Consider the following 26,516-nt stretch of genomic DNA (forward strand, 5'->3'; position numbering starts at 1 on the left):
TTTGGGCAGGGTATTCCGGTTGTCACGTTTCCCTATATTTATGTATTTAAGTTTATATCTTTCAAATAATAGCGTTGTTTTTAATATGATTTTTTCCCGAAAAAACAAAACAAAAAACAAAAACAAAAAACAAAAGCAAAAAACAAAAAAAACAAAAACAAAAAACAACCCCCCCCCCAAAAAAAAACAAACGAATTCTAAGAACAGAAATATGTTGCGGAAATGTTTTAAGTATTTTTTTCTTTTCGGCATAATAATTATAAGAAAACGTAAATAATCCGTAGCTAACGTTTGTAATTTTTACTTTCTGTTAAAAAAATTAAAATAAATAAATAAATACTGCCCCCAACAAAAAGGTTGTCATAAAATGAGTGCTCATTGCTCTTTAAATTAATATAGAAAAGTGACTAGGAAGTATTCGGTACATCGAATTTTAAACGTTATTTTCGATTTCAGCGCCCCTGAAAATCTACAATTGCTTTTTTTAAAAGAATTTTCTGAGTGTGGAAAGGAGCAACATGGTCGGAAAATCACAAATGTAAACGCAATGTGTTTAATGCGATTTTCTTCCTCAAAATAATAAAACGATGTGTGTCTTACTGTGATCGTGCGGAGGCAAGTAACTAGAAACGTCAACACTGTACACGTAGTGTGTTATATGGCAAGAAATCTCGAGAAACAGTTTTGCCCCCCCCTTAAAGAAATGCAGATTTCCCTCCCTACCAAAGAGAAAGGTGGCTATAAAGTGGATGTTCATTGTACTTTAAATTAATATAGAAAAGTGAGCCCCCATTTTTTATAACTGTTATAAGGGCAACAGTAGGTGTATCAGAAAGTGGCCATTAAAAATGATTATCAGAACTTTAATAATTCAACTTACTATTTTTCGAAGCTTATAATTACTTGAAAAATAATTCAAACCCTAATTTTTTTTTCAATTAAAGGAGCAAAGACCAAATTAAAAAAAAATAACAGGTTATATAGCAAATTATGTAATATTTGTTTTTTTAAAGCGGTTTTCTTTTAAAAGAATATAAAGAAAATCAACATATTTTGACTTGCTTATAAATATATCTATATATATATAAATGCAAAAAAATCACTTACTTAAAAAAATATACTATTAAATGGGCAGTTCCATCCTTCATTGTTAAGAATTTATCCATATTTATATTTTAAATTCCATGTATTTTTTTTTAATTAGAAGGGTTTTTTAAAGCGAGGGTCGTAGAAAATTGCATTTTCACAACGTGTTTTGCGCGAAGCTGTAAAGAACTGCTGCTAAAATGAAATTTATGAATTACAGATTCGTCCAAGGGACATAAATAATGTCTCTTTTTTATTGCGTGTGTTAACCAAAATTAGTATCTTTCATCCTCCGTAGTTAAAAAGGAAACGCACATTCACTTATAAGTTTTTCCCCTAGAACAAAAAATCCGCTTCATCGATTAAAAAAAAATTATTTTAATGAAATACACGAGTTTTTGATCGATATATTTTAATACTTCTTTATCGACTAATTTTTTTTTTAAATATCTAAAAAAAGAAAACATTTAATGAAATAGAAATATTTGCCGTCAGCGCCTGGTATTTACTTGACGATGTAAGCATAACATGAGTTTTCATTAAAAAAAAAATCAACGTGTTTAAAAAAAAAGTTTTACACTTTGGACTTTACAGGTAAATGTTTTAAATTAGAATATTTTCTTTATTGATCTTTTATCTTCAATTTGTGATATATAAAACTTTGGCACATAAATTAATTATTAACATTTTAATAGACATTTCAAAATGGGAGGTGAATTTGAAAAAAAAAACGTTTCTCTAAAATATTATATTTGGTTTATTGGAAAGAGCATAAAATTTCACATTGACTCTCAAAATATCGTAAAAATTGAACCAATAGAAAAAATTTGATAGATTTTTAAAGTTTAAAAATTGAAAAATATTTAACTCGTAAAAGTCTATTGATTTTATTATGTAAAAAAATGGCTGCCTGAAGGCACGCCGGCATTTTGTAAACACTGCTTTTTAAAAAATTAAAAAGTAATATTTTTATTATTTTCTTAAACAACTTTAATAGTTTATTTTGGAAGTATATTCCATGCAGAAAATAAACAATCCACTTTAAAAAGAGAAATTATGAGTTTTTTTAATATTTTATTCGCAGTTTTCTATTAAGGTGTCAAAATTCCTCCAAATTTCGGATGCACCTAGGGCAACAGTAATTGGAAATCACAAATGTAAAAGCAGTTTGTTTATTTTTTCCCCCAAATGAGAAAACGACGGTCGCAGTGTGTTTATTTTTCTTTTTTTTTCACCAAATCAAAACACGACGTAAAAATCCACCCCCCACAAAAGTGGCCATAAAGTGGGTGCCTATTGTACTTTAAATTAATGTAGGAAAGCGATTCCCCCATTGTTTGAAACTGTAAGTAGAAAATAATGGTTTCCAGGAATTTTAAACGTTATTTTTTATTTCAGCGCCCCCGACAACCTATAACAGTAGTAATGAGGAGACAAAAGGGTAACATTATCGGAAACTAAGAAATGTAAATTGTGTTTAATATGGTTTTGTTCACCAAATAATAAAAAAAAAACGACCTTGTGTCTAACTCTGTCATTGTGTGGAGGGAAGTAAATAGGAACATCAACAAATGTACAAGTGATCAATAGCAACAAATCTCGAGAAATCGCCGTAGTAGTCGTTGTGAGGAAGAAATCGCCGTGTTAGTCGTTGTTACGCAAAAAAAAAAAGAAAATGTAAAAACTAAACCTACGTAACGTTAAGGACAGAAAAAAATATAAATACGGTAATGTTCATTTACATGTAACAATTTTTTGACCCCACCTCCTCCAAAAATACCCCCAAATAGGTGGACATAAAGTAGGTGCTAGTTGTACTTTAAATTAATATAGAAAAGCGATCTCCCAGTTTTTGAAACTGTAAGTTCTGAATATACTTGTGGTGATGTAGAAGAAAGTAAAAATACATATGCGTAAGTGTCGGGACAGGGAAAAATATGAACGCAGTAATGTATCTATACATGAATAAGCAATTTTGGCAAGTTCTTTAATAACATAAGGTATGGGTTTTATATCCAACACATTGACGAGAAAAGTAATATGTCTGGTAGTGTCGCCATATTGCATTTATGATAACCGTTCGTTTATCAAAGGGAGAATGGTAATCCGGAATGATAGAATTATAAGAGATCAGCCAATCTGAATGTGCGGGCGTAGGTAAGGGAGACATTATTATTTATAACTATGTGCAAAGGAAGATTATGTTATATCTATGCACGAAATTATCAGTTAGGGACGGTGTAAGCGAATTATACAATGAAAAATTAGAATAGTACGCGGTGTCAACTGGTAGTCGTGTTAGGACTAAATAATTAGGGAGAAAAATTTGACCTCCTTCCTCTAAACTAATAAACTGCTATTATTATTAAAAGTCTACATTCCAAGAAGAGAAAGGTGCGATTGTGATGGTGTTGCTCGTAGGATGTAATGTAGCATTTTATTATCACGCGTGTATGTAATGGTAGTCGAAAGCTGCATAAGATAGTGCCTAATAGGTTAGATGTAACGAATTTATATGTGGTATCTTGTTGCAAACCTACAATACTTTGGTCTAGAGGGGACATTTTGCAGTCAAATTATTATATATAGAAATTAGCAATAAAAATAAGAAACGCTAAGAAATAGTAGAAAAATTAAAAAAGACTAAAATAAGTTAAAATCAGAAGAAAAAAAATATAACATTACTGATAATAAGAAAAAAAAATGACAAAGCAAAATAGAAGATAGAAAGAGAAGAAAAAGGAAAACAGTAGAAAACTTTAAAAATATTCTCTTATCGGAATGAAAACAAAAATAAAATGAAAATAAATAATAAAAAATAAAAATAAAATAAAATAAAATGACAAATAGACAAAAAAACGGAACAATTATCACCTTTTGTGCTTCGTTGTCTATCATTTCGGAGCCTGGAAAAGAGTAGAGACAAGAACCGATCAATTATTTGAATTACAAGCTATGAACAGGCAGCATTGAAGAGCACACACGCAAAGATATATATATATATATATATATATATATATATATATATATATATATATATATATAGAGAGAGAGAGAGAGAGAGAGAGAGAGAGAGATTGAGTGAGAGAAAAGAGAAAGAGAGATATTGTGTGATTCACTTAGTAGAAACAAAAAACAAATACATTTAAGACGAGTGACAGAAAAAAAGATTCCGAATTTAGTATCTTTTTATAGGGGAAAATAAAGATTCCCAAACATTCGTCGATGTTATTCATGACATCAAGAACTCCAGTGAGAAAAAATATAATTAACTACCAAAACAAGTTTGCTTTTTATAGGAATTTACAGTTTCGGTATTTTAGACAGAAAACAGACAAAAGGGCTGATTAACATAATATATTTACCGAATACATGAATAAATCTACTTGCTAAAGTTCGTTATGCCTGTACGTGTACGTGTCTACACGAAAGACTGGATGTAGAAAACCACATTTTAGTAGGAATTATCTCTTTTCTATTTGTATTGTTTTTTCTTTTTTTTATAGAGTTTAGCAAAATTAGGCTGGTCCATTCAGTTTAACGGCAACTTTGTAAGTAATTCACCGGCTGCTTTCTTTATTAATAAGAGTTTAATGTAGTTTGCTTGAAGCATTGTCTAGTGTGTATATAAAGGATAATACAATGCAGAAGTGTAACGGATTGATACCAACTGAGGCAAATTAAGATATATAACTGTGGAATAAGCAATGCACGTTTACCTTTATTAATACAGTTCATGTATATTTTTCTTATATTTTATACTTACATTCTGTTCTTACTTGCGTCATCATGTCGGATAGAATTTCCATGTTTAACAATATCTCGGGAAAATTTACCTTTGTCAGATATGTGATCGAATTATAATACTGAGGCTATTGTCAGTTTCACAGAAATTGAAATTTTTTTTATGGTTTTAAAAATTTTATTATTATTATTATTATTATTATTATTATTATTATTATTATTATTATTATTATTATTATTATTATTTAAGGCAAAAATTTTCCTGAAATATGATACAACACGGAAGTTCCATGTGACCATGCTGACGCAAGTAAGAACCCTATGTACGTATAAAATATATCATTTTGTTGGCTAAGGCATTAGAACTTGCAAAAGCTGAAACTAATATTACAAAACTAGGAATTGACATAGTAAAATTAGCAAGAAAAACCTTTATTAAATATGATAATAAATACTGGACTAGAAAAAAAAACAGAATTAAAATTTGATATTGCGATGAGTAACCCCGGACTCTGCACGGATAACTGACTTAGTAAGTCTCTACATTCTTAATGAGTTAGCCAAAAAGGAGCCAATTATTAGAGGGGTCTCTATAGATACTCTGCACTATTCTTTATCAACTCCAGCATTAGAATTTTAGAAAAAATTATTCAAATGCGAAACAATTTATTTCAAGATATTGACTTAAAAATAATTCTGATTAAAAATCATAAGATAGTAAATTTTTGATGTGAACCTTAACTTGATTAACAATGCGTATGAACCATACCATAGACCTAATCAATTACTATATTATATTGGCTATAAATCAAACCAGCCAATCTCAGTGAAGAAGCCATTATACACAGCATATCAAAAAGAATATCCGGATTATCTCATAATGAGCATATATCTAATAGCAAGAAAGAATATTATAATGAAGCATTAGCTAGATCAGAATATAGATGTGAAATAAATTATATTGAACATGAAAATAATAAATTAATTGAAGGGAAGGGAACACAACAGAAATCAGCACATGTTATTTCATACAATATGGCAATGGGTAAATCTAATCGTAAAAATAATATAAAAATGAAACTTGTAAAAATAATTTGGAAGAAAACGATACAAGAATCTATCAAAATATTATCGGAAATAAAAATATAAAGAAAAATAGACGTAGAAATTGCATTTTGTTTAATCCACCTTATAGCGCACACATCAAAAATAATTTCCCGAAGCAATTTGTTAAACAAATTGCTTCGGGAAATTATAGCTTCGGGAAATTATAGCGCACACATAAAAAATAATTTCCCGAAGCAATTTGTTTAATCCACCTTATAGCGCACCCATAAAAAATAATTTCTTTTGTTTCAAATTTTTGACAAAATTTTCCCAAAACAACTAATCTGGGAAAACCGAAATAATGTTAAGTTATCTTTTTCTACAATTACTAACTTAGCGAAAACTATAAGTTCTAACAGTGCAAAAATGGACAAAAAGATTAACTAATGGAAACATTGAAGAGAATTCACTTTGAAACTGTAAGAATATTGACGAACTTCTGTTAGAAAGTAAATGTTTAATTTCTAATATGGTATACAAATGTGAAGTAATAGATAATAAAAGAACCAGAACAGAAATAAATTGTAAGATGGTCAACATCATGAAACTTAGAATATAGACTTTTGCTATTTATTTGTTATATGCTCTGTAATTACATTGAACTTCATAAATTAAGGATTGGTATAAATAAAAGGTGAAATATAATTGGAAAAAACGTGCTAAATAACGACTATGGCTAGAGTGCTGAATGTTTTCTTGGGGAGACTTTTTGCCATCCAATTCTAGTGAAGACCAGTGGTCGCCGCTAACGAGAAATAAAAGGTAAGCGGCTGTTACGATAACGCAAATCCATTTGCAATCGTTATCGAAAGAGGTTGAGAGTGCTGGAAATCTGGGGAAACTTGTTGTCACTCAGACTCTAGAGATCACCACAAGTTGTTCTCAAAAGGAAATCTTTGATTATGGCTTGTGTGACTACTTTTAGTGAGTAAATAATAATAATAATAATAATAATAATAATAATAATAATAATAATAATAACAACAACAACAACAACAACACACGCACACATATATTCTAGGTTAAACATCTAAAAGTAAAAACTATTGAATTTCAACGAGGTTGTTGATTAAAAGAGCAAGACATTATTTTATTCAATTTACGTAAATAAAGTTACCATAAGTCTCTACTGTTTCAGTCTTATAAAACATCGTCAGGCGACAATAAAATGACTGGCCTCGAGTAAGACCAGAGGTTTATTGTCGCCTGACAATGTCTTTTAAGACTGAAACAGTAAATTTATTGTATGTATATATCGTTTCCATCTCGTGACATATTCTGGTCCTTTTAGTTGTAATTGCAATTCTCACATAAGAATATTAATCTGATAAAGAATAAACTGAAAAGGTCACGGAACAACCACAAGAATATGGCGGACATTGGCGAACCAATAATGAAAAAAGTAATAAAACTATCAGGTTAAACATGGAGATAAAAATAAAAATGGGCTGACGAATGGGATCGCTTTGCATATTTCTATGGGAATTTTCTTTTGCGGTTTAGAAGGTGTTAGCATATATGGCTCAATAAACATAGCCTCGTATTAACCTACTTCTGGAATTGAAATTGACCCACCTTATATTGAAATGAAAATAACTAAATAATGAAAGTAAAATCAACTAAATCATAAAAGAAACACCACTTAAAGTTCTGTTTTTTTTTTTTAATTAGATTGTTTCATTCAACGAAAATAATGATGATTAAGAAAGGAAAACTGTGTTTATATTTTGAACCATTAATCAAAGCACATTTAAGATAACCATTTTTTACGCGTAGTACCTATTTACTATGCCTCCCCACGGGACAGAGTTAGACACCAGGGTCATTTTTTAACGTGGAGAAAAGGTACAAAAATAAAAATTGTCTCAGTCGTGAAGGATTTCTCCTCCACCGAAAGAGAACAAGAAATGGAAGTGCAGCATCTGAAGAACAGATACTGCATTTTGATCTTGACCAACAGATATTAAGACATTCTATGAAATACTGTGCACAATGGATTAAACAAAGTTAAAAGGGAAAAGCTAATGAAGGTCATATACGACACGAAAAGAAATATGTAATACAGGGTAACCCAAAACATCACATCAAAACACTAAGGTCTTTGGCCTTTTTTTTTCTCCGTTCTACAGCATATGTTCTAGATGATCTCCATTTACCTTCTGTTTTTTTGGGGGGTCACCCTGTATAAAGATCTCTATTATTCCAGCTAATATAAGAGCAACTGGACTCACGAAAAAGAATTTAAAAACTACCTGACCAATATTATTTATTTGGGAGTCACCTCTTATCAAAACCCGAAGGCCACTCGAGGATAAGGGTCAATGAATGTAAGGTTGTAGTGTAGTAACCTTTAAATTGGGTATAATTTGATTATCTATGGGGGCGGCTCAACAAGAACTTGTTTACATTGGATTTTAAGACTATAATGTTGTATTCAACCGAGAAGTAAGTAAGCGGAATAGTGTTCTACAATCAGGCAGTTCTGAGATAAAAGCTTTGTTTATGGAATCTGCGTTTAGATTTAGGCACAGATAAAGAGTGGGGAAATCGTATATAGTGGTTGTAGCTAGTTCTTAGATTGCCATAGATTGTGGTGTCGTCTTCATAAATGTCTACGAATGATCTAAGAATATGATATACCCCGGGAACCAAGTACAAAAGAAATACAAACAATCTATATAATTATAAAACTCAAATGGCCTTGTAAGGAGTGATGTAACCCACTTTCCAATTTACGACATCCGGTTGTGCATGCGCGCATAAACATTAGCCCATAACAACGTAAACAAATAAACACAAATCGCTTCTTTTGCAGATTTTGACCTGCGCACTGAAATATTAACGTTATTATTTCGAAATTATTATTTAACATGGGAAGAGTGGGGGTGTTTTGCAACTATTCTTTATTACAACTATACTGTCGCTATTTTCTTACAACTAAACAACTTTAACCCGTTGACAAACATAAGAACAATTGTAGTAAAGCCAAGACTACTACTACTACTACTACTACTACTACTACTACTACTACTACTACTACTACTACTACTCTCTATCCGTCCCTTTTCCTTCCTTCCTTCTTTATATTTTTGTTTACATTTCTAGATACAAAATAGTTGTGTGAGAACGGTGAATTTGTTGACACATTTACTAATCTGTTTCAATATTAGTTTTATTTGATTTATTTAGTTTGTTTTTTTTGCTTCAGGTTTTATTAATTATTTTTTTTAGATTTTAAGTTTCTATAACTTGGTTGAAAGATTCCAATATGGGTTTTTCATTTTTATATTTCTCATTGGTAGGTTCATATGCGTTTTTGCTGGTAAATGACTTCCGTCGGCGTACGATTCGTAGGAAAATAATGTTTAATTTTCGATTTTTGGGCGATTATTCGGAAAAATAGGTAACTTTACACGAATAGGGACGATTTTTTTCATGTTTGAGTGATCCGTCCGTGATTTTTCATTTTAATATACTTTCATTGAAATGTTTCTGTTATGTCAAAAAAAAAAACCAAACAAAATCAAAAACAAAAAAACTATTTTCTTTACGTCACAAGTGTCACGCTCATACATGAATTCCATAGCTAATATAACATACTGACCCAACGGGTCACGAGTACTCTAGTTGCACTTAAAGGTTAGAATCTGAAAGAAGATATAAGAATATGATATACTCCGTAAACCAACTACAAAAGAAATACAAACAATCTTTAGGATGGAATGTTTGAGATAGCGAATGAATGCGAGATTGCCTGCTAGAACAAAATGATAAGAGGATTAAAAAACAAAAAACAAAAACAAACAAAAAAAAAACAATCGTTAATAATAGTTTTAAAAAATGTCATTCACTTCTAAATAAATTTACTATGTTTCTCCAAAAAATATATCAAGCGGAATATATTTTTATATTTCACATTTTATTTAAAAAAAGATAAGATAAAGAATAAATAAGAAACAAATTAAATTTGTTAAAATTCAATAAAAATGTTGTAGATAGAAACCTTTGCAAACAAACCACTACACTAGATTAAATCAGATAAAGTGAAACACTAAAATCAGAAAATATACCCAGGATACAAGTTAAATAAAAGGATAAAACAAATGAAGATTTAATAAGTATTGTTTTTTAGATATGAACACATAGAATATAAACGCTTCCTAGTATTAATATGATAGCAAAAGTTTTCATATGATAAAATAGGGTAATTCTACATGGTTCAATCCGACATACAGCTAGCACATCTTAAATTAGATTCCTAAATATTAGTATGAAATTATTAAAAAGAATTTCCTTATGGATAGGGGATTAGAGGAGCTAGTTATAAAAATACGAAAATTATCCCTGATAAATAAAGATATGGTCATGGGAATCTCTCTCACTCACTCACTCATATATATATATATATATATATATATATATATATATATATATATATATATATATATATATATATATTTAATTTTTAGTAGGATCCGCGTACCGACGTTGCCCGGTGGCAGTATGGCACGAAACCAGTACAGATTCAGTAAAGTACACCCACTGAAAACAAATTAAACTACGGTTGTCGATCCAGGAAAATAGCGGGTATTGGTATTCGTTTCACAAATGAAATCATCTAGCTTTCATTCTCTGGCATTATCTGGCAGTGGCAGCTACTGGAAGTCACTAGCTGTAATTATAAGCACTGGGGGTTACTAGCGTGTAGTGTTGGTTTAGGGAGATTACTTGTGAGTACTGGCGTATACTGGAAGGCACTGGCTGCCTTTGCAATTGACAATCACTGGCGGCCATAATCAGTGTCGACCTCTATTGGACTGCTTCAAACTGAAATCATCTGTCTTCAACTTTCGGGCATTGTTGGGCACTGGCACAAACTGGCGCCTGTGGTTGCCTGTAGTAGTCACTGGCGGTATGATATGTTTAAGCGTTTACTTGCATTTACTCGCGTTTATTGGTGAACACTGACTACTTTTTCAGCTGCAATTGTGTGTTTTCAGCGTTTACTGTCGGCCATGACCAATATTGGCCTCCATTGAACTGCTTTGAAATGAAATGGTCTGTCTTCAATAGCGAGCACTGGTGATCATTAGCGTTTTAGAAGGTTACTTGCATTTGGTTATTTTCGGTTACTATCGATCATGACCAGTGCCGAGCCCTATTTGACTGTTTTGAAATGAAATGGCCTGTCTATACATTCGTGTAGTCATCCAGTGTATGGTACTGTCATCCAGTGGTGGGCACTGTCATGACGGTGATCGATAGTGATTTTCAGGTGATTACTATCACTATTGGGCAGATGCCGGCGATGGCTGGCACTGATATTTCGAGTCGATTACTGCTGTTAGTAGACATTAACTGTTGCTTTTAGACGGTTACTGCTCTTTTTGATGTGGCTAATTCACTTGCGGGCGCTGGCGGGCGATGCTGTTTCTATTCGATCACTGACGTGTAAATAATGTGAACCGAAAAGTTCATTATGATTGTAAATGTAAACAAGTCAGTATCGTAGTATAAAATTGTTAGGTGAAAATGCAGAGATTAAATCAGACAAAAAGCTTTTGCGCGATTAATTATAGATGTTGATGTTGGAAAAAGTAAAATCGAAATAAAATAAGAAAATTAGAATAAAAATTGCTTGTTTGGTTAAACAAATGGAAATTCACAAAGTTTATTTTTTCCGTTGAGTCAGCTCAACGAAAGTAGATATGGTTAGGTCCAAAATCTGTAGAAGCACCTGTCACCTTGGTACTCTGCACCGAAATTGACGACGTGTACATAAGTTGAACTATAAAATTCTAATTGCCTGTAAATGTAAAAAAAAACAAAAACTGTGTCGTTATAATAAAGTATTATGCGAAAATCCATAGTAGGAATAAATAACACAGTGTATTAATAGCATCTTTTGCCTGAGTGATTATATGAACAGGTGTTTCTAAAAAAAGCTCTAGAAAAGTTACAAGAAAACTTGTTTCTTTGGATGAGCAAGTCTAACTCAAGACAGCTAAGTCTAGATATACATTGAGACAGATTAACGAAAGTAAATCTGATAAAAACACCTGTAGAATCACGTGTCTACTTTGTAATCTGTAGCGAAAACACGAACCTGAAAAGTGTACATGATTGCAAACAAAATGTAGGCAAAATCACGGCGTGATTTTATTTTGAGAGGAAAAAATGCGTGTAGACATTAAACATTTATTGTTGTTATTAAATATAATTGTATGAGGAATTTTTTCAAGTTAAAATATATATTGAGATGTTCACATGTTTGTATCAAGAATTTCACGCTTTACAAATTATCCAATATGACGTAAAACACAGGGTCCTGGATATGACCTTAAACTATATCCAGTGGTGAGGCCCCAGCTTGCGGGCTTTGGGGAGTGTGGAGCCACCCTTTAATTGCCTTTGCTCCCAGGTCCGCTCTGACCCGGAGTGGTAGCACCTGTTAGGGTCCCCACTATAAGCAAAGGTTTTTTTTAACTGAATTAAAATTTAGGTATGAAAGCAAAAGTTAAAATAAAAAAATAAAAAATTTTTTTTGTAAAACTTTCATTCTAATTCAATCTCTAATTCTCAGTAAAACTGTTACAAATTTACTTTACTTGTTGATTTAATACTAACACGAAAAAAAAATCAACTCCTCGTTTCGCTTGCTTTGTCCTTTAGTTCTCACATTCCATGAGAAATGTTTCTGACAAAGAGGTAAGAATTGCTGTTTTCTAGATCGATATCTATTCATCTAACACTTGTCGCTGGCTAATTTTAGATTTTGAAGTAGTATTTTTGCTCCTTACATCAAGTGGCTTCTTGCCTTGTCTGGAGCGAATTCAATAATTATACTTCGGATGAAATGGTACGAGGAATACTCGAATCTGGAGTATTGACAAATTAAATTCCAGTCATGCTTCCATCAACTCGATAGTAACCTATCAATGCGAGAACAAGAAGTGAAATACAATGGTAATCGACATATGCGGAGAGTACTGAACAACTGTAGAGACTTGTTGTCGCGCAGGCTACGGGGAAAAGCACCAATTTTACCAATGATCGATCACTGGTAATGACTTCTGTGAGAACTTCTAGTGAGTGAGAAATACTACTACTACTACTACTACTACTACTACTGGAAATAATAGATTGTTAATATTGTTTGACATTATATTGTATTGACTTTTTACCCATCTTCCTCGCTCCATTCAATCTCGGAACAGGAACAGGTACATTTTATCCCCTTCCCCCAAGAAACGACGATTAACAGTGAAATTTTTTTTACAACGATCGTCTTTCCTATTTGAATGCAAGAAAACGCGTTAGACGCACATGATAGAACCACATAAATCACACGCTAACATATAGTTATTTCTTGCGGCAAATTTGTAGAAACGAAAAGAAAAAAATTGTTCAACGACACATTGTAAAAACTTAAACAAGTTAAAATAGATTTCATATATATATAAAATGCCGGTATAACACGTATAAAACGGCAATTACTTTATTGTTCTGTCCATGTAGGCGTGCATATATTTTACTTAAATGTTTTCAAAAGACAGATTATTTTAATTCGTAAATTGTTCTTTATTGAAAGATATGAAAAATCGATATTTTGGAATCTTGCGTTATTAAAAGACGAATTTTCTTTTTAATATGATTCACTTCAAACAAGACAGTCCCACATGGACGGAAAGAGCTACTACTTGGGTCTATATATACAAAGAGAGAGTTGAGCAGCGAGATGTCTGTCCACATTACATTTGAACTTCCGCATGTTAGTACAGTCAAGGAAGCAGAAGACTGGGAGGGAATTCCAAAGTCTAGCAATTCAAAGGAAGAAACTATTAGACTTTCCGACATCTAGGGATATCTAACGCGGAGTGGTGAGATTTTGCTTCTTATCGGTTTAGTCGGGGGTATTTTCCTCGAGGGCGCATGTATTATGAGTTCGTCAGAGCTTATTCCATTAAAATACTTGTAATACAGGCACATGGATGCAACATTGCGGCGATGGGATAGAAGTTGGCGTCTCTCTATCTTTCACACGCCATACGCGTCACTTGTCCATAATTGTTTTACAGACGGAAAAAATTCTGTTATTTGTTTGAAAAAAAAAAACAAAAAAAAACACAACTATATTTCGGACGCACATTTGGTGTTATCAAATGTACGAGTTGTCTTCAATAAGTCTCCATACATTTTTCATATGTGCATTTTTATTGATAGCCCACACACATGAAACTCTAATCTCCTTCAAAGTAATCTCCTCCGGCTGCAATGCACTTGTTGTACTGTTCCAACAACTTCTGAAAAGCCCCATGGAAGTCCTCTTCTGTGAGAGTGTCAAAGACTCTTGTCACAGCATCTTTCATCATCTCAATTGTCTCATAACGACAGGTTTTCCTTACACTTAAGAATAATCAAGTCACAAGGAGCAAGGTCTGAACTATAGGAAAGGGTGAGGAACTGTCTTGATGCTCATCTTGGTCAAATAGTCTGTAACAAGAATGTAGCATATTTGAGACAAACTTCGTCTAAATCTTCCGCAGCTTCAGTTCCCTGGGAATAATTGTGTGTACACTTTTCATACTGACATCAAACTGTACACTTATTGTCTCTATAGACACTCGACAGTTCTTATCCATGAAATTCTTTATTTGACCAATCAACTCTGGTGTTCTGACTTCCTCCCACACCTCTCATCATCTTTCACAGACTCCCTACCTTCCTCGAATCTCTTATTTATTCCAAAACTGATGCTTGATTCTTGCCAGCTGGTCCAAAATCAGTCTGAAGCATTCCATATGTTTGTGGCATTTTTTCCAAGTTCAAAGCAGAATTTTATTGTATATCGTTCTTCTAAAGTGTACTCACATCCAGATTGCATTTTTGAAATTCATCAACTTTGACAATCAGGCTTTAGTAGGGTGTATTTCAATTCCTGCTGTAGCTGTTCATTTGGACCTGAAATCATAAAAATTGGTCAGTCATCTCATAAGATGTATAGTAATAACATTGAATTTTCAAAAGTCTACAGCAATTTTAAATGCCTATACAAAAAAGTCTGGAAACTTATTGAAGGCACCTCGTACAGAGGCGATCGATAAAAAACCCCCAAAAAACAAAAACAAAATAAAACAAAAACAAAATAAAAAAAACTATAATCTCGTACGCACTGAAAAGCGCAGAGCTGAATTTTAAACATGCATTTCAAGACTCGCGCGTTTATACAGCTGCATGACGTAGTTTCATTAGAAACTTCACATCATTTTATATTTAAAAAAAAATCTTTTTTTATTTCGAAGGATGTGCACTGGAACGTGGAGGAATGTGTATATATCTATTGACATCCTCCCTCACGTGTTAAATTCAACATCATTATTTTAATGTTTTTTTCTGGTTTCACGGTATGAAAATCACTCCTCTCTACGTGAAAACAGATACACACGTTCCGAGCCGCCGCGGGCAACTTATTCATTTGTTTGGACAGCGACAATGTATGCGACTGCTAGACAGTGACGCTATGTGTACATCTACAAATATTTGGCACACACAGCGACATGTACATGACGCAAAGTTCCTTGACCCGTTTAGCATAAACTACAAACATCAACGTCACTGTATTCACTAACCTTCATTGCTTGCATTTGATCGGAGATCATAAATAGATTACAGATAAATAATAATGATAAAGTTAGAAGCTCCGTAGACACCAAAGCGTTCGATGTAATCGTGATTGACTCGATAACTACATTGCTTAGCTTGAACAACAATCGTTGGGACTTCAAAAGTGCATATTTTCGAGACTGCCATATTCTGTTTTTCCTCTTGGGGTTTCTTCAGAGTACATGTCGCAATTCTCAAGCAAGATAGATTGCTTTTGGTTATTATTTTCTATGTTCGGAGAAAAAACTATGCTTCTTGTATTGCTTTTAAGGCTGAAGTTTCCGGCTGAAATTTGCAGATAACTTCATGATGTCAATTCCTGAATATCATGTGCTTTTCTAGAACTCTTCTAATAGAGAGGAGAATGGAGGGTTGCGTGTTTCCGGAATTTGGTGTAGTTCAGCAGTAGATAAAACGGTGGACTTACAAGTCACTTGCGTAGACATTTATTAATGGGTTGCTAATTTAGCTTTAATCACGAGAGCGCAAATTCATATACCTGAAAACACGGGGAAGCTATCGTTATTAAAACAAAAGGACCGACAATAAATAACATTACATAATATTTAAAAATGTTTACCGTGAAAATTCTGTGCCTCTGGAGCATAAATTGCAAGGCTTTTTTCTGGAGCTAACACCAGTTTTTTGTTAACATTTAACGATCTAGCATACGTCGTCCTTAGTTGTTGTTATTATTGTTGTTGTTGTTTAAATTCTCTAATAAAAAAAATTATAATTAAGCAACAGGATTATGCTCAAGTGACAGGCGAAGATTCTACATCTCAAGACAGATTCAGCCTAATGTTACGGATGGGGAAGATACGTCACGATTCACCACCAAGACAGCCAGCAAAATGCTGTTATGAAGACGACAATAAAGCTGACCAACTGGCAAGAGTACCACAGTGGTGTCTCAGTAACCTAAAAACTTAAGTTGATCTCACTCAACGTACCTGCGCCGCAACTACATATTGGTTGAACATTAAGCAAATCGCACACATTCATCATCAGAGTGGACACCTCGGCATAAAACGCACATTATACTTTGCCAAAACGAAAGGACCCAACTGTGTTGAAAGCTGACGTACAACTGGGGGTTAAAACATGCGTGTCAGTCTATTGATTCTCCGCCTGTACATTGGTGCAAAGGGAAGCTTTATGTGGGGGACAATTTGAACATGTTGGGTGTGAACATCACTCATTACGGTAGTTTCCACCATCATTGGTCCATCACGATTTGCGATATGGAGGTCTCTACGTCAGCAAGATTCATCAAGCATTGTACACTAGTATTTTACGAGCGAGGCACACCAATCGAAATACTAACGGACAATGACACGTCATTTACCATTTAACATTTAAACAGTTCCTGGAAGACTGGGGTGTACGTCTCTGATTACGATGTGCCTAGGAACCGGGAGCTAATGGTATAGTTGAGAGAAGCCACAGAAGTGTGAAAACCATTCCAGCTAGGAAATAATGTAACATAACGTCACATCAAAAGACAGTGTTTCAACATCGACGCCGCTGTCCAACACCATACACACCTACAACGTCCGCATACAAGGTGTTAATTCCATGACCAGCCCTGACCCGTAATATGCCCAGAGGCAGTACTAAGTGGAAGGGGTTGTTTGGGTTAGAATCCCTCATAGCAAGTGTACAAACAAGTCCAGGATAAGCCGAGTGGCTGAAATCAACAGTCCACACTCGGTCAAGATTGATGGAATTCCTTATCATATAAAAACTTTGCGCCCTTGTCCAGGAGCTCGCATCTCATTAGCTATGCCTAATGGCTCGTCAGAAGAAAGCTAACGACTGAACAAGTCAAGGTTAGCATCGATAGACGATGCTTCCGACACTAGTAGCTCGGTAAACTCCTGATGATGACGATGATGATAGACTGCTTGACAATGATGACGATGATGATAGTCTTGGGCGTAATTCTCCGGTGGAGGAAATTGCTGCTCTCTAACTCCGTAGGAGCATCTGCACAAAGAGGCCTGCACCCAGTTGCATTATTCGAGGGGAGGGGATATGGCGAAAGTAATATAAAACGTGACTTTTTAATCGATTATTATTATAACATACTATGATCTAAAGAATTAAAAAAAAAAAAAAATGACCGTTGACTTTTATTTATAGTAGATGATTTCTTGTCGAATTGTCTGGTTTACACTTGTTTTTTTCGCTAACTTTTGTGTGATGGAACGAATTTATATTTTTATACTTATTTATATTCAAATAAATACACATTGGTCTTTATTATAGAAGTGTATATATATATATAGAAAATATGTTTTTATATAAATTATTATTATGAACTATAAACACTAACGCAATCTTAAGTGTAGGAAAGGATTCGAACTCAGTCGCAAAGTCAAATTTGACTCTCCAAGCTTATATTCAACACCTAGGCCAATATCAATTAACATGGGGAATAAGAATATCGAAACAGCAGGACATATACTGTAAGCTTAGTCATATAGTGTCCAACAACAGAGGCTGGAACATCATTCCATGCTTAGTGTATCTGTCTATTATACATTCTCCTAGATGTCAAATCTTTACTTTGTTTAAGAGATCCACCTTAATATTTTTATAGAAATATTCATTATTATTAATACTTCCACTAGCATTTCATTGTTACACTATTTTCAGTGTAAAAATGCTAATTACTGACGTTCGAGAGGATTAGAACTCAGTTGCAAAGTAACTTTTGACCCTACAATATATATATATATATATATATATATATATATATATATACATATATATATATATATATACATATATATATATATATATATATATATATATATATATATATATATATATATATATATATATATAGGGTGAAAACGGGCCCTGTTTCTTAGTGTTTTGTCCGAATGAAATGAAACTTTGGTCATAACTAGTTTATTATATTCAAAACATCACATCAAAACACTAGGATCTTTGGCCTTTTTTTCTCCGTTCTACAGCATATGTTCTAGATGGCCTTCATTTAGCTTTTGTTTTTTGTTTGGTCACCCTATATATATATATATATATATATATATATATATATATATATATATATATATATATATATATATAACAGTATAGCAACATTCCAAGTTCCAAATATTTATTTTTCTTACTAAATTCTTTCAGCGTTTCAACGCTTCAAAATTTCGGCACATATCTGTTTACAGATCTGTTACGTTACACAGAAACAATTGTATTTTCAGATTGATAAGAAAGTTTAAGTTTTAAATTCAGCTGAACATATTTCGGCTCCAACAAAACTTTATTGATCGAAATAAGCACCATCAGACCCAACATTCTTTTGCCAATGCAAAACAAGTGTATTTATGCCAATAACATAAAAATCTTGCGTTTTGGTGGCGATAAAGTTGCCGAAGGCTTTTATTTATTTATTTATTTTTTTTTTATATCGCTTAGGTTTTTGAAGCATTTCTTATGCAAAAAATTGTCGAAATGCTTGAAAAAGTGGTAGTTGTTAGGTAAGTAGTCTAGAGAGTATGAGGAATGAGGCAGAGTTTCGTAGCCCAATTCGTTCAACATCTGCACGGTCGAGCATTGTCGTGGAGAAGAATCAGCCTTTTCTGTTGACTAATGCTGGGGTTTGTTGTCGAAGTTTCTGATGCGTTTCATTCAGTTGTTGGTACTTCACCGCCGTAATGGTTTGACAGTACTTTTAAGCCGTAATGGTTTCGCCTGCATTCAAAAAACTGTAATGGATAAGACCGGTCGCTGACTACAAAACAGTCACCACGACCTTCTTTTAGTGCAACTCTGATTTCGGGAAGTGTCGTGAAGCTTCGTCAACGTCTAACCACTGAGCTGAGCGTCGCTGGTTGGCGTAAAGAATCACAACCCGGTCGTTCTTGTTGCGTAAAAGAAGGAAAGATGACATTTCATAACGGCGTTTATTTTGGTTGTTAGTCAATTCGTGAGGCACCCATTTATCAAGGTTTTGTCTTTCTAACCTATCTCAAGTGGTTGGAAATCATCGTATCCGTTACGTCTAATTCGGAAGAAAGTTATCGAACAGTTGTGCGTGGATTGGCTTCGGCTAAGGCTCTTAATTGATTGTTGTCAACATCCGATGGCCGACCACTACGTTCACCATCTTCAAGACCTTCGTCGCTGCCACAAAATTTCTTAACCAACCATTGTGATGTGCATTCAGTAGTTGTTCCTAGGCGAAATGCTTTACTCTCTTCAGAAATTAGTTTGTGGAAAATACTAGTTTTGGGGAATTTGTGAGAATCATTGTCTCTCTGAGGGAATAAAATAAAATGTAATATATATATATATATATATATATATATATATATATATATATATATATACATGTGTGTGTGTGTGTATAGTTCTGTTAATATATAAATAAATTGTGTAGTTTTGTTTTTATTTTGACGATAAAGAGAGGGAGTGGGAGAAAAAGAAAGGTGAAAGGTGGGGGGATGGAGAGAGAGAGGGAGAGAGAGAGAGAGAGAGAGAGAGAGAGAGAGAGAGAGAGAGAGAGAGAGAGAGAGAGAGAGAGAGAGAGAGAGAGTAATAAATAAGAAGCTTCAAAAGTCGCATCTCATGACTCCAAATTGATCACAGATAATGGATGACCTTCGATGCATCGTCAAATAGACATTTCTATGATATCTTCAACTTTAAATAACACTCTACCTACGCGCATCAAATGTCGAAAAATAATCAGAGGAACTATATATATATATATATATATATATATATATATATATATATATATATATATATATATATATATATATATATATATTAGGCACCGCCAAAAATGGCCGCAAAATCAAGTTGTTGTTGTTTTTTAAAACTAAATTACATTTATTAAAATCCATTATTTCTGAGTAACTTTTTTTTTTCCAGAAAGATAAAACCCTGAATTTTATCATATAGAAAACAGAATAATGTAAAACTTTTTCTACTATTTTTAATTCAATTTTAAATGTTAAATTTTCCCAAAAAGTTAACAATTGACATTTTTTGTCTTGCACAAAAAACGTACTTAAATATTTAAAAAAAAAAAGGGTTTCTGAAATAATTTATTTATTCATTTATTGTCTAACTAAGATTTAGGATGATTTTCTAAGAGAATATGCAAAAATATTATAATATAAGTACCTGAATTTCAAATAATTCCACTTATTCATATAGGTAACCAGACATTTCGCGTCGCCGTAGAGTTCAGATCGACTCTGTTTACGCTTTCTTTTGATGAGACGAAAACTATGGAAGACCAAACAGGCCAAAAAAACTTATTTTTCAGTGACGAAAATTTCAATGTATTATTAAGCTGAGGCTGGCCAGTACCAGATGGGTGACCATTTGTATGAGTTTGGTTTTTAATGTGTATGTGTGTGGGGGCCAGGCTCCCCAAAATGGGGGGAGGGGGCAATTTAAAGCAGAATAAAAAAAAATTATTTCAGCGCGTTTGGTCCACCGTAGTCGAAAGGCGGCAAACGTTTTCAAACGAGATCGAAAAAAATGATGCTATTTTTAACACAAAGGGCACAATATTTATCGAATTTTTTTTTTGTATCGATTATTCAAAGCATGCTCTGTTTAATAATGGTCATGCATTATTCGGCTCGCTAAAAAAAAATTGTTAATTTATTTATCAAAAATTTTAAAATGGCTTTTTTCGTATGAATATAAAAAAAATTTTTTTTTTTGTTTTGCTTAACTTAAATTAATTATTTTACTTAACATATTCACCGAATTTCACACTTCAAAACTCAAAAGCGGGATAATTAAACACAATCGAAGTTCTGATATTCAGACGTCAAAATAAGGTATGCAAACAATTTTTTTTTTTTTAATCTATAATTCTGTCCCTCACAACAACACAATATGGTTTGTTCAGTTTCAGATGATTATTTTAAGTATATTTGTTCCCACTTCAAAACAAGGGGGGGTTTTGTAAGCAAAAAAAAAATATATATAAATATCGTTTATGAAAAATAAGTACACTGTTATAAAGTTCATTCTTCTCCTAATAATCGCTGAAAATTTCGTATTGATCGGATAATTACCTGATTTTTGGTAGATTTTTAAAAAGACGGTCCGTCAAAAAGTACTGACCTGCCCCCCCCAGTTTTGGCGGTGCCTAATATATATATATATATATATATATATATATATATATATATATATATATATATATATATATATATATATATATATATATCTTGTTTTTAGTATCATTTTACTAGTTCTATTTTAACAGGTATCTATGAAATCATATATGACGTCATATTTGAATATGTTGGCGTTTCTTATTCCAGAACCTCAGCTTGGGGTTATTAGTAATCTTCGTCAAAGATAATTAGGGAAACTTATATAAAGTCGCTTTTACTGATAACAATATATTAAAGCAGTTACGCGTAAATGCAGCCCAAACTTAACCTCAGCTGAACTTTTAACTATTTTGAAAATTGTTATAATATAAAATTTGAAATCTGATATTCCTTATAAAATACTAAAGCGTGCTGTCTCCAGTAGCGTATTTTTGTTAACGTTGAAGGATGGTATAATAACGAACGAACATATTCTAAATTACACTCAAAGAAGCAGGTCATACATGGTAATGAACCTGATTTTTTAAAAATATAAAATAAAATAACCAAAGTGAAACCGTAAACAGACAGCCATGCTTTTTTTTTTTTAGAGGAAATGATTTTAATGATGTTTAACTGATAAAGAGTGACTATAAAAGGGAGATAATTCGTATCTCATTAATTAATGTTTTCGGTGATGATGGTTTTTTTGTGACACTTGATTACGGGCAAGTAAATTAATATTTAGATACTTTCAGCTTTAAAAAATCATTAATTATAGTAGCAGTGGTATAGTTTCGGCTTCAAGAAATCTCCATTATTTACAGTAATAATAGTATAGTTTCCGATTCAGACAGATATCACATCTCTATTAGTAATAAACAGTGGCGGCTCGTGCCTGAGATTAGTGGGGGTGCTGCTTCGAAAATTTTACGTATTGTTTTAATATCGTGTAAAAGAAATTCGAATATATAAATAAATATTTAATCAAATAATAAACAAACGTTCAAATAAATATTCAAATATATAACAAAGATAAATAATCAATCAGAAATGGATAATACTCAAAAACTTTTTTATTAAAAATATTTTTAAAAATTATGTACACTTTACAGAATAATAAAAATAATATATACATTTATTCCTTTTAAACTTTTCAGATTAAATAAAAGTTTGCGTTTTCTTTTTTTTTTTGCAAACAAACGAAAAACATTTTAAAAAATAACTTATTTTTTTAATAAAAACAAAAAAGAAAAACTTTGAAATTTACTTACCTCCCTACAAGGATTAATTTAGGAGTTTACTATTTGAAAATAGCGTTTTATTTAATAACAGTTTTATTTAAAAAAATATTTTTAAAAATGTATTTATAACAAAACGTATTTGTAAATAAAATACAAAATAATTTTTTTTACATTTTTATATAGTGAACAAAGAAACAAAAATATTTAAAGATACAAAATTTTATTTAGAAATCTTTTAACAACTTGCAAAAAGAACAAACAGACTTGGCTATTTACTGACCTTCCCATGCCGGTAAAGATCGACATAAAGTGGAGATGTATTATAAGAAAATAGGATGTCATATATAAGCATTATAAAACATCGAATTTTAATGTAGATTTCTCCCCAAAGAAAACAAAAAAATTAAAATTGTCTCAGTCCAGAAGGATTTCTATTTCTTTTTTTTTAATGCATATTATCTGCCTCCATCTACTAACAAATTCAATGTAAAGTTTAAAAATGCATAATTATAAAAACTGTTTTTTTTTTTACTTACAAACACATTTTAATTAAAAAAAAAACCTTGTGTAAAAAATCCATTTTTCAAAGTGTAAAACTTCTAACATTGTCCTCGTTGGAGGCAAATAAATGCTATTTTTTTTATATCTAAAACATACAAGTTAAAAAGATTTCTAACTAAAATGTATTTTCAACAAAAACTGTTTCTTAATTTGTTTGCTACTAGGAAAAAATGTAAACAGTTTTCTTTTTGTAAAGTTTAGTTGTTGCAAAATAAATCACATTAAAAACTACTTAAAACAAACAAACAAAAAGGCAGGTAGATGGAAAAGTAACTTTATTTTTACGGTAAGATTTATTTATTGTATATTTGATTTTTACCCTTGGTCGCTTGTTAGCTTCACTGCTAAATACCCGAATACTTTTAATAATAATAAAAAAACAGTTTCTGCATATTATATATTACCGTCTGCTACCGAATTAAATCGCAACGCAAAAAGTGTGCGTATTTAAAAAAAAGAAAAGAAAAATCACAATATTTTATGTACAAGAACACGTTATATGCATACTTTAATAATAATTAAAAAAAATTGTATATAAATCTCCTTTTTTTTTTTTTTTTTTTTTCAATAACAATGTTATATCTATACAGGCGCATACTTTAAGCAAACAACGAATTTCACGACGCGGAGCTGCGACAAGCCACAGTTCCTCAAGCGGCTTTCATCGGCTGTCTAAAGCGTCTAAAGCGTGCATGCGCACAAGAGAAATTCATTAAGAAAGTGTAACTGTGAAGTTTTATTTTTGTTTTTATATGAATTTGGAGATACCGACATTAAACTTAATAATTTTATAATGTACACATAGAAAAAAAAAAAAATAATAATAAAAACAAACGTATTATTTTTAATTTTATCATTAATATTGTGTAGAAATAACTTGGGGCTGCTGCAGTCCCACAGATTTATGCACGAACCGTCACTGGTAATAAATATGATTTATTAAATAAATGCTTAAAATTTCATTAAAAGTTGATGATTTTCTTATGTTTGGTGATTCAAAGAATTAACACATTAACTGTACTTCATACAGATACATGACGGACATAATTGTGAGATAAACAGTAAAATAAAATAAAACACTATTTGCTATAAAATGCATCAATATTCAAGGGTTTATGGCATTGAAAAACCCATGTAAAAAGTTTCTTTTTCATAAATGCTCATTACTTATGCTTCCTTTTTTATGACTGTGTATTGTATTTCGTGTTATTTCACATTCTTCGACCTTAACAAGCAAACAGATTTTATGGAAGGCGTTAAAAAATCTGTTATAAGAACCATGCGTTTGCTTATCTGTATATCTTGTATATATATATATATTTTATCATTTTCCTGGTTATATAGATTCCTTTTTTATTTTCTACTTCTACATCTCCATACATCATAATGTTTTGTTTATATATATATTCCATTATATTCGTTGCTTGTTATACAATGCGGATAACTCTGCCCAACTACTTAAAGCATATGCTTGTAGGTGAAGTAAATCGTAGAATTGTATACAATAAAACTGAGCGCATTCGCAGTTATAATTAGCGGCTTTATTGAAATTACATTTGGTGAGAGGTTCAACTACCTTGCAATGTAAGCACTTTATATAATAATTTCATTTTATAAGAAAAGTGCAAGTAATTATTATTTTCAGAAAACGGGGGTGTATTAAAAACAAGCAGGACCGGGGTTCGGGTGTTGCCCCGGTAAAATAGAAAAGAATGACTTAACTTTTTTTTTTTTTTTATAAACAACGTAAGTCGAAGTCAGTGTTGCAGAAAAAAATCTATGCATGAATGCAATTGTATTCACCCATATGGACTTGGGCTTCTGTTGTTTTTCCATATAGATTTTCTTGCAGAAGGCAAATAAAATACTGAAAAGTAGCTTAATTTAACATTTCTAAATTTTTGAGATGGGAATTGGTTATTCGTATTATTTGAATTCTTCGGACTACTGTTCTCATCTTGAGTGTATTTTTCACAACGACCCAGTCAATGTAACGTCCGACGTTCGTCAAGTGTATCTTGTCGAACTCTGGAATCTGGACGGAATTTCAAACATAACCCTTTATTTACTTCACGAGGGTTGCGTGCAATAGTTCGAAGCATAATTTTGTGATATATATAAATATAGATGAAAATGTGTTTATATCTCCTTTCGCTTAAAGAACGAGGGAAGAAGGTAACAGCTTTTTTTCTGGTATGAATATGTTAAAGAAAATTTTTTTTAAAAATGAAAACTGAGTTTCCGTGTTTGCAAAATTTAAAAAGATACATAAATAATGGCTTGCAAAATATTGTAACGCAAATAGATCACAAATTCCACAACGAAAATGTCCTAGTTCAGTGAAGGCATAAACATAACCGTTCTTATTCGAGAAAGGAGAATCACTCTCGAAAGTTACGAAATCATGAAAAAAATATAAAAATGTAAAAATTCTTTATACGGTCTCGCTAGTTTTTATAAAAGTAATTATTTATAAGTGAAAGAATGCGTGAAGTCAATAGGCAAAGTAAAAGAAAAAGATACTGTTTTTTTTTATTGCGTGCTACGAAATAAATGTAGTAAAGTTATAGTTAGTCATTTTTTTTTTTAATTTTCTTATTTTGTTTTAGTTGGGGATGAGTCATCTTACCGAATACCAGCCATTTACCGTCTATCTCATACATTCCAACCTAGAGATTTTGTTAAAAGATTCTAACCGTAACGTTAAGTGAAATTGTATGGATCTCTCTTGCACTTGGTTCATCGGATATATTTGTCAGATAGATTTTGAAATTCCTTTTCATAATTACTAGAATGACAGATATCTTCCTAAGATTCCAATTTCTTTTCATGTTGTACATACGACCTTAGTATTTCGTTATCGTTTCTCTCTCAGCTCTCTTTAACCCAACATTATAGGGGACACTAACTTCTGTTTAGGGTGCTTCTCTCTCCTTCTTGTCAGTAAGTATGTCAAGTTCAATAGTTCCGCTTTGTAGTTATATAGCTGCATGAATTGCATATTCATAATGGA

General features: G+C 32.0%; 1 protein-coding gene across 2 annotated transcripts in view; it reads right to left on the reverse strand.

Annotated features, from left to right (window-relative positions):
* Nucleotides 1-26,516, reverse strand: part of LOC145254284 (uncharacterized) — a 160,224-nt gene that overhangs the window by 114,655 nt on the left and 19,053 nt on the right. The window contains exon 2 of one of the 2 annotated variants that reach the window (XM_080113011.1): nt 3,961-3,992. The exons of the other annotated variant lie outside the window; for it this stretch is intronic. The gene's annotated coding sequence lies outside the window, so the exon portion shown is untranslated. The remainder of the gene's footprint in view (nt 1-3,960; nt 3,993-26,516) is intronic. 2 annotated transcript variants of the gene reach the window in all.

This window comes from Euprymna scolopes, chromosome 3 (assembly GCF_053919585.1).
Source record: "Euprymna scolopes isolate OS-2025 chromosome 3, ASM5391958v1, whole genome shotgun sequence".
Taxonomy (NCBI): Eukaryota; Metazoa; Mollusca; class Cephalopoda; order Sepiida; family Sepiolidae; genus Euprymna; species Euprymna scolopes.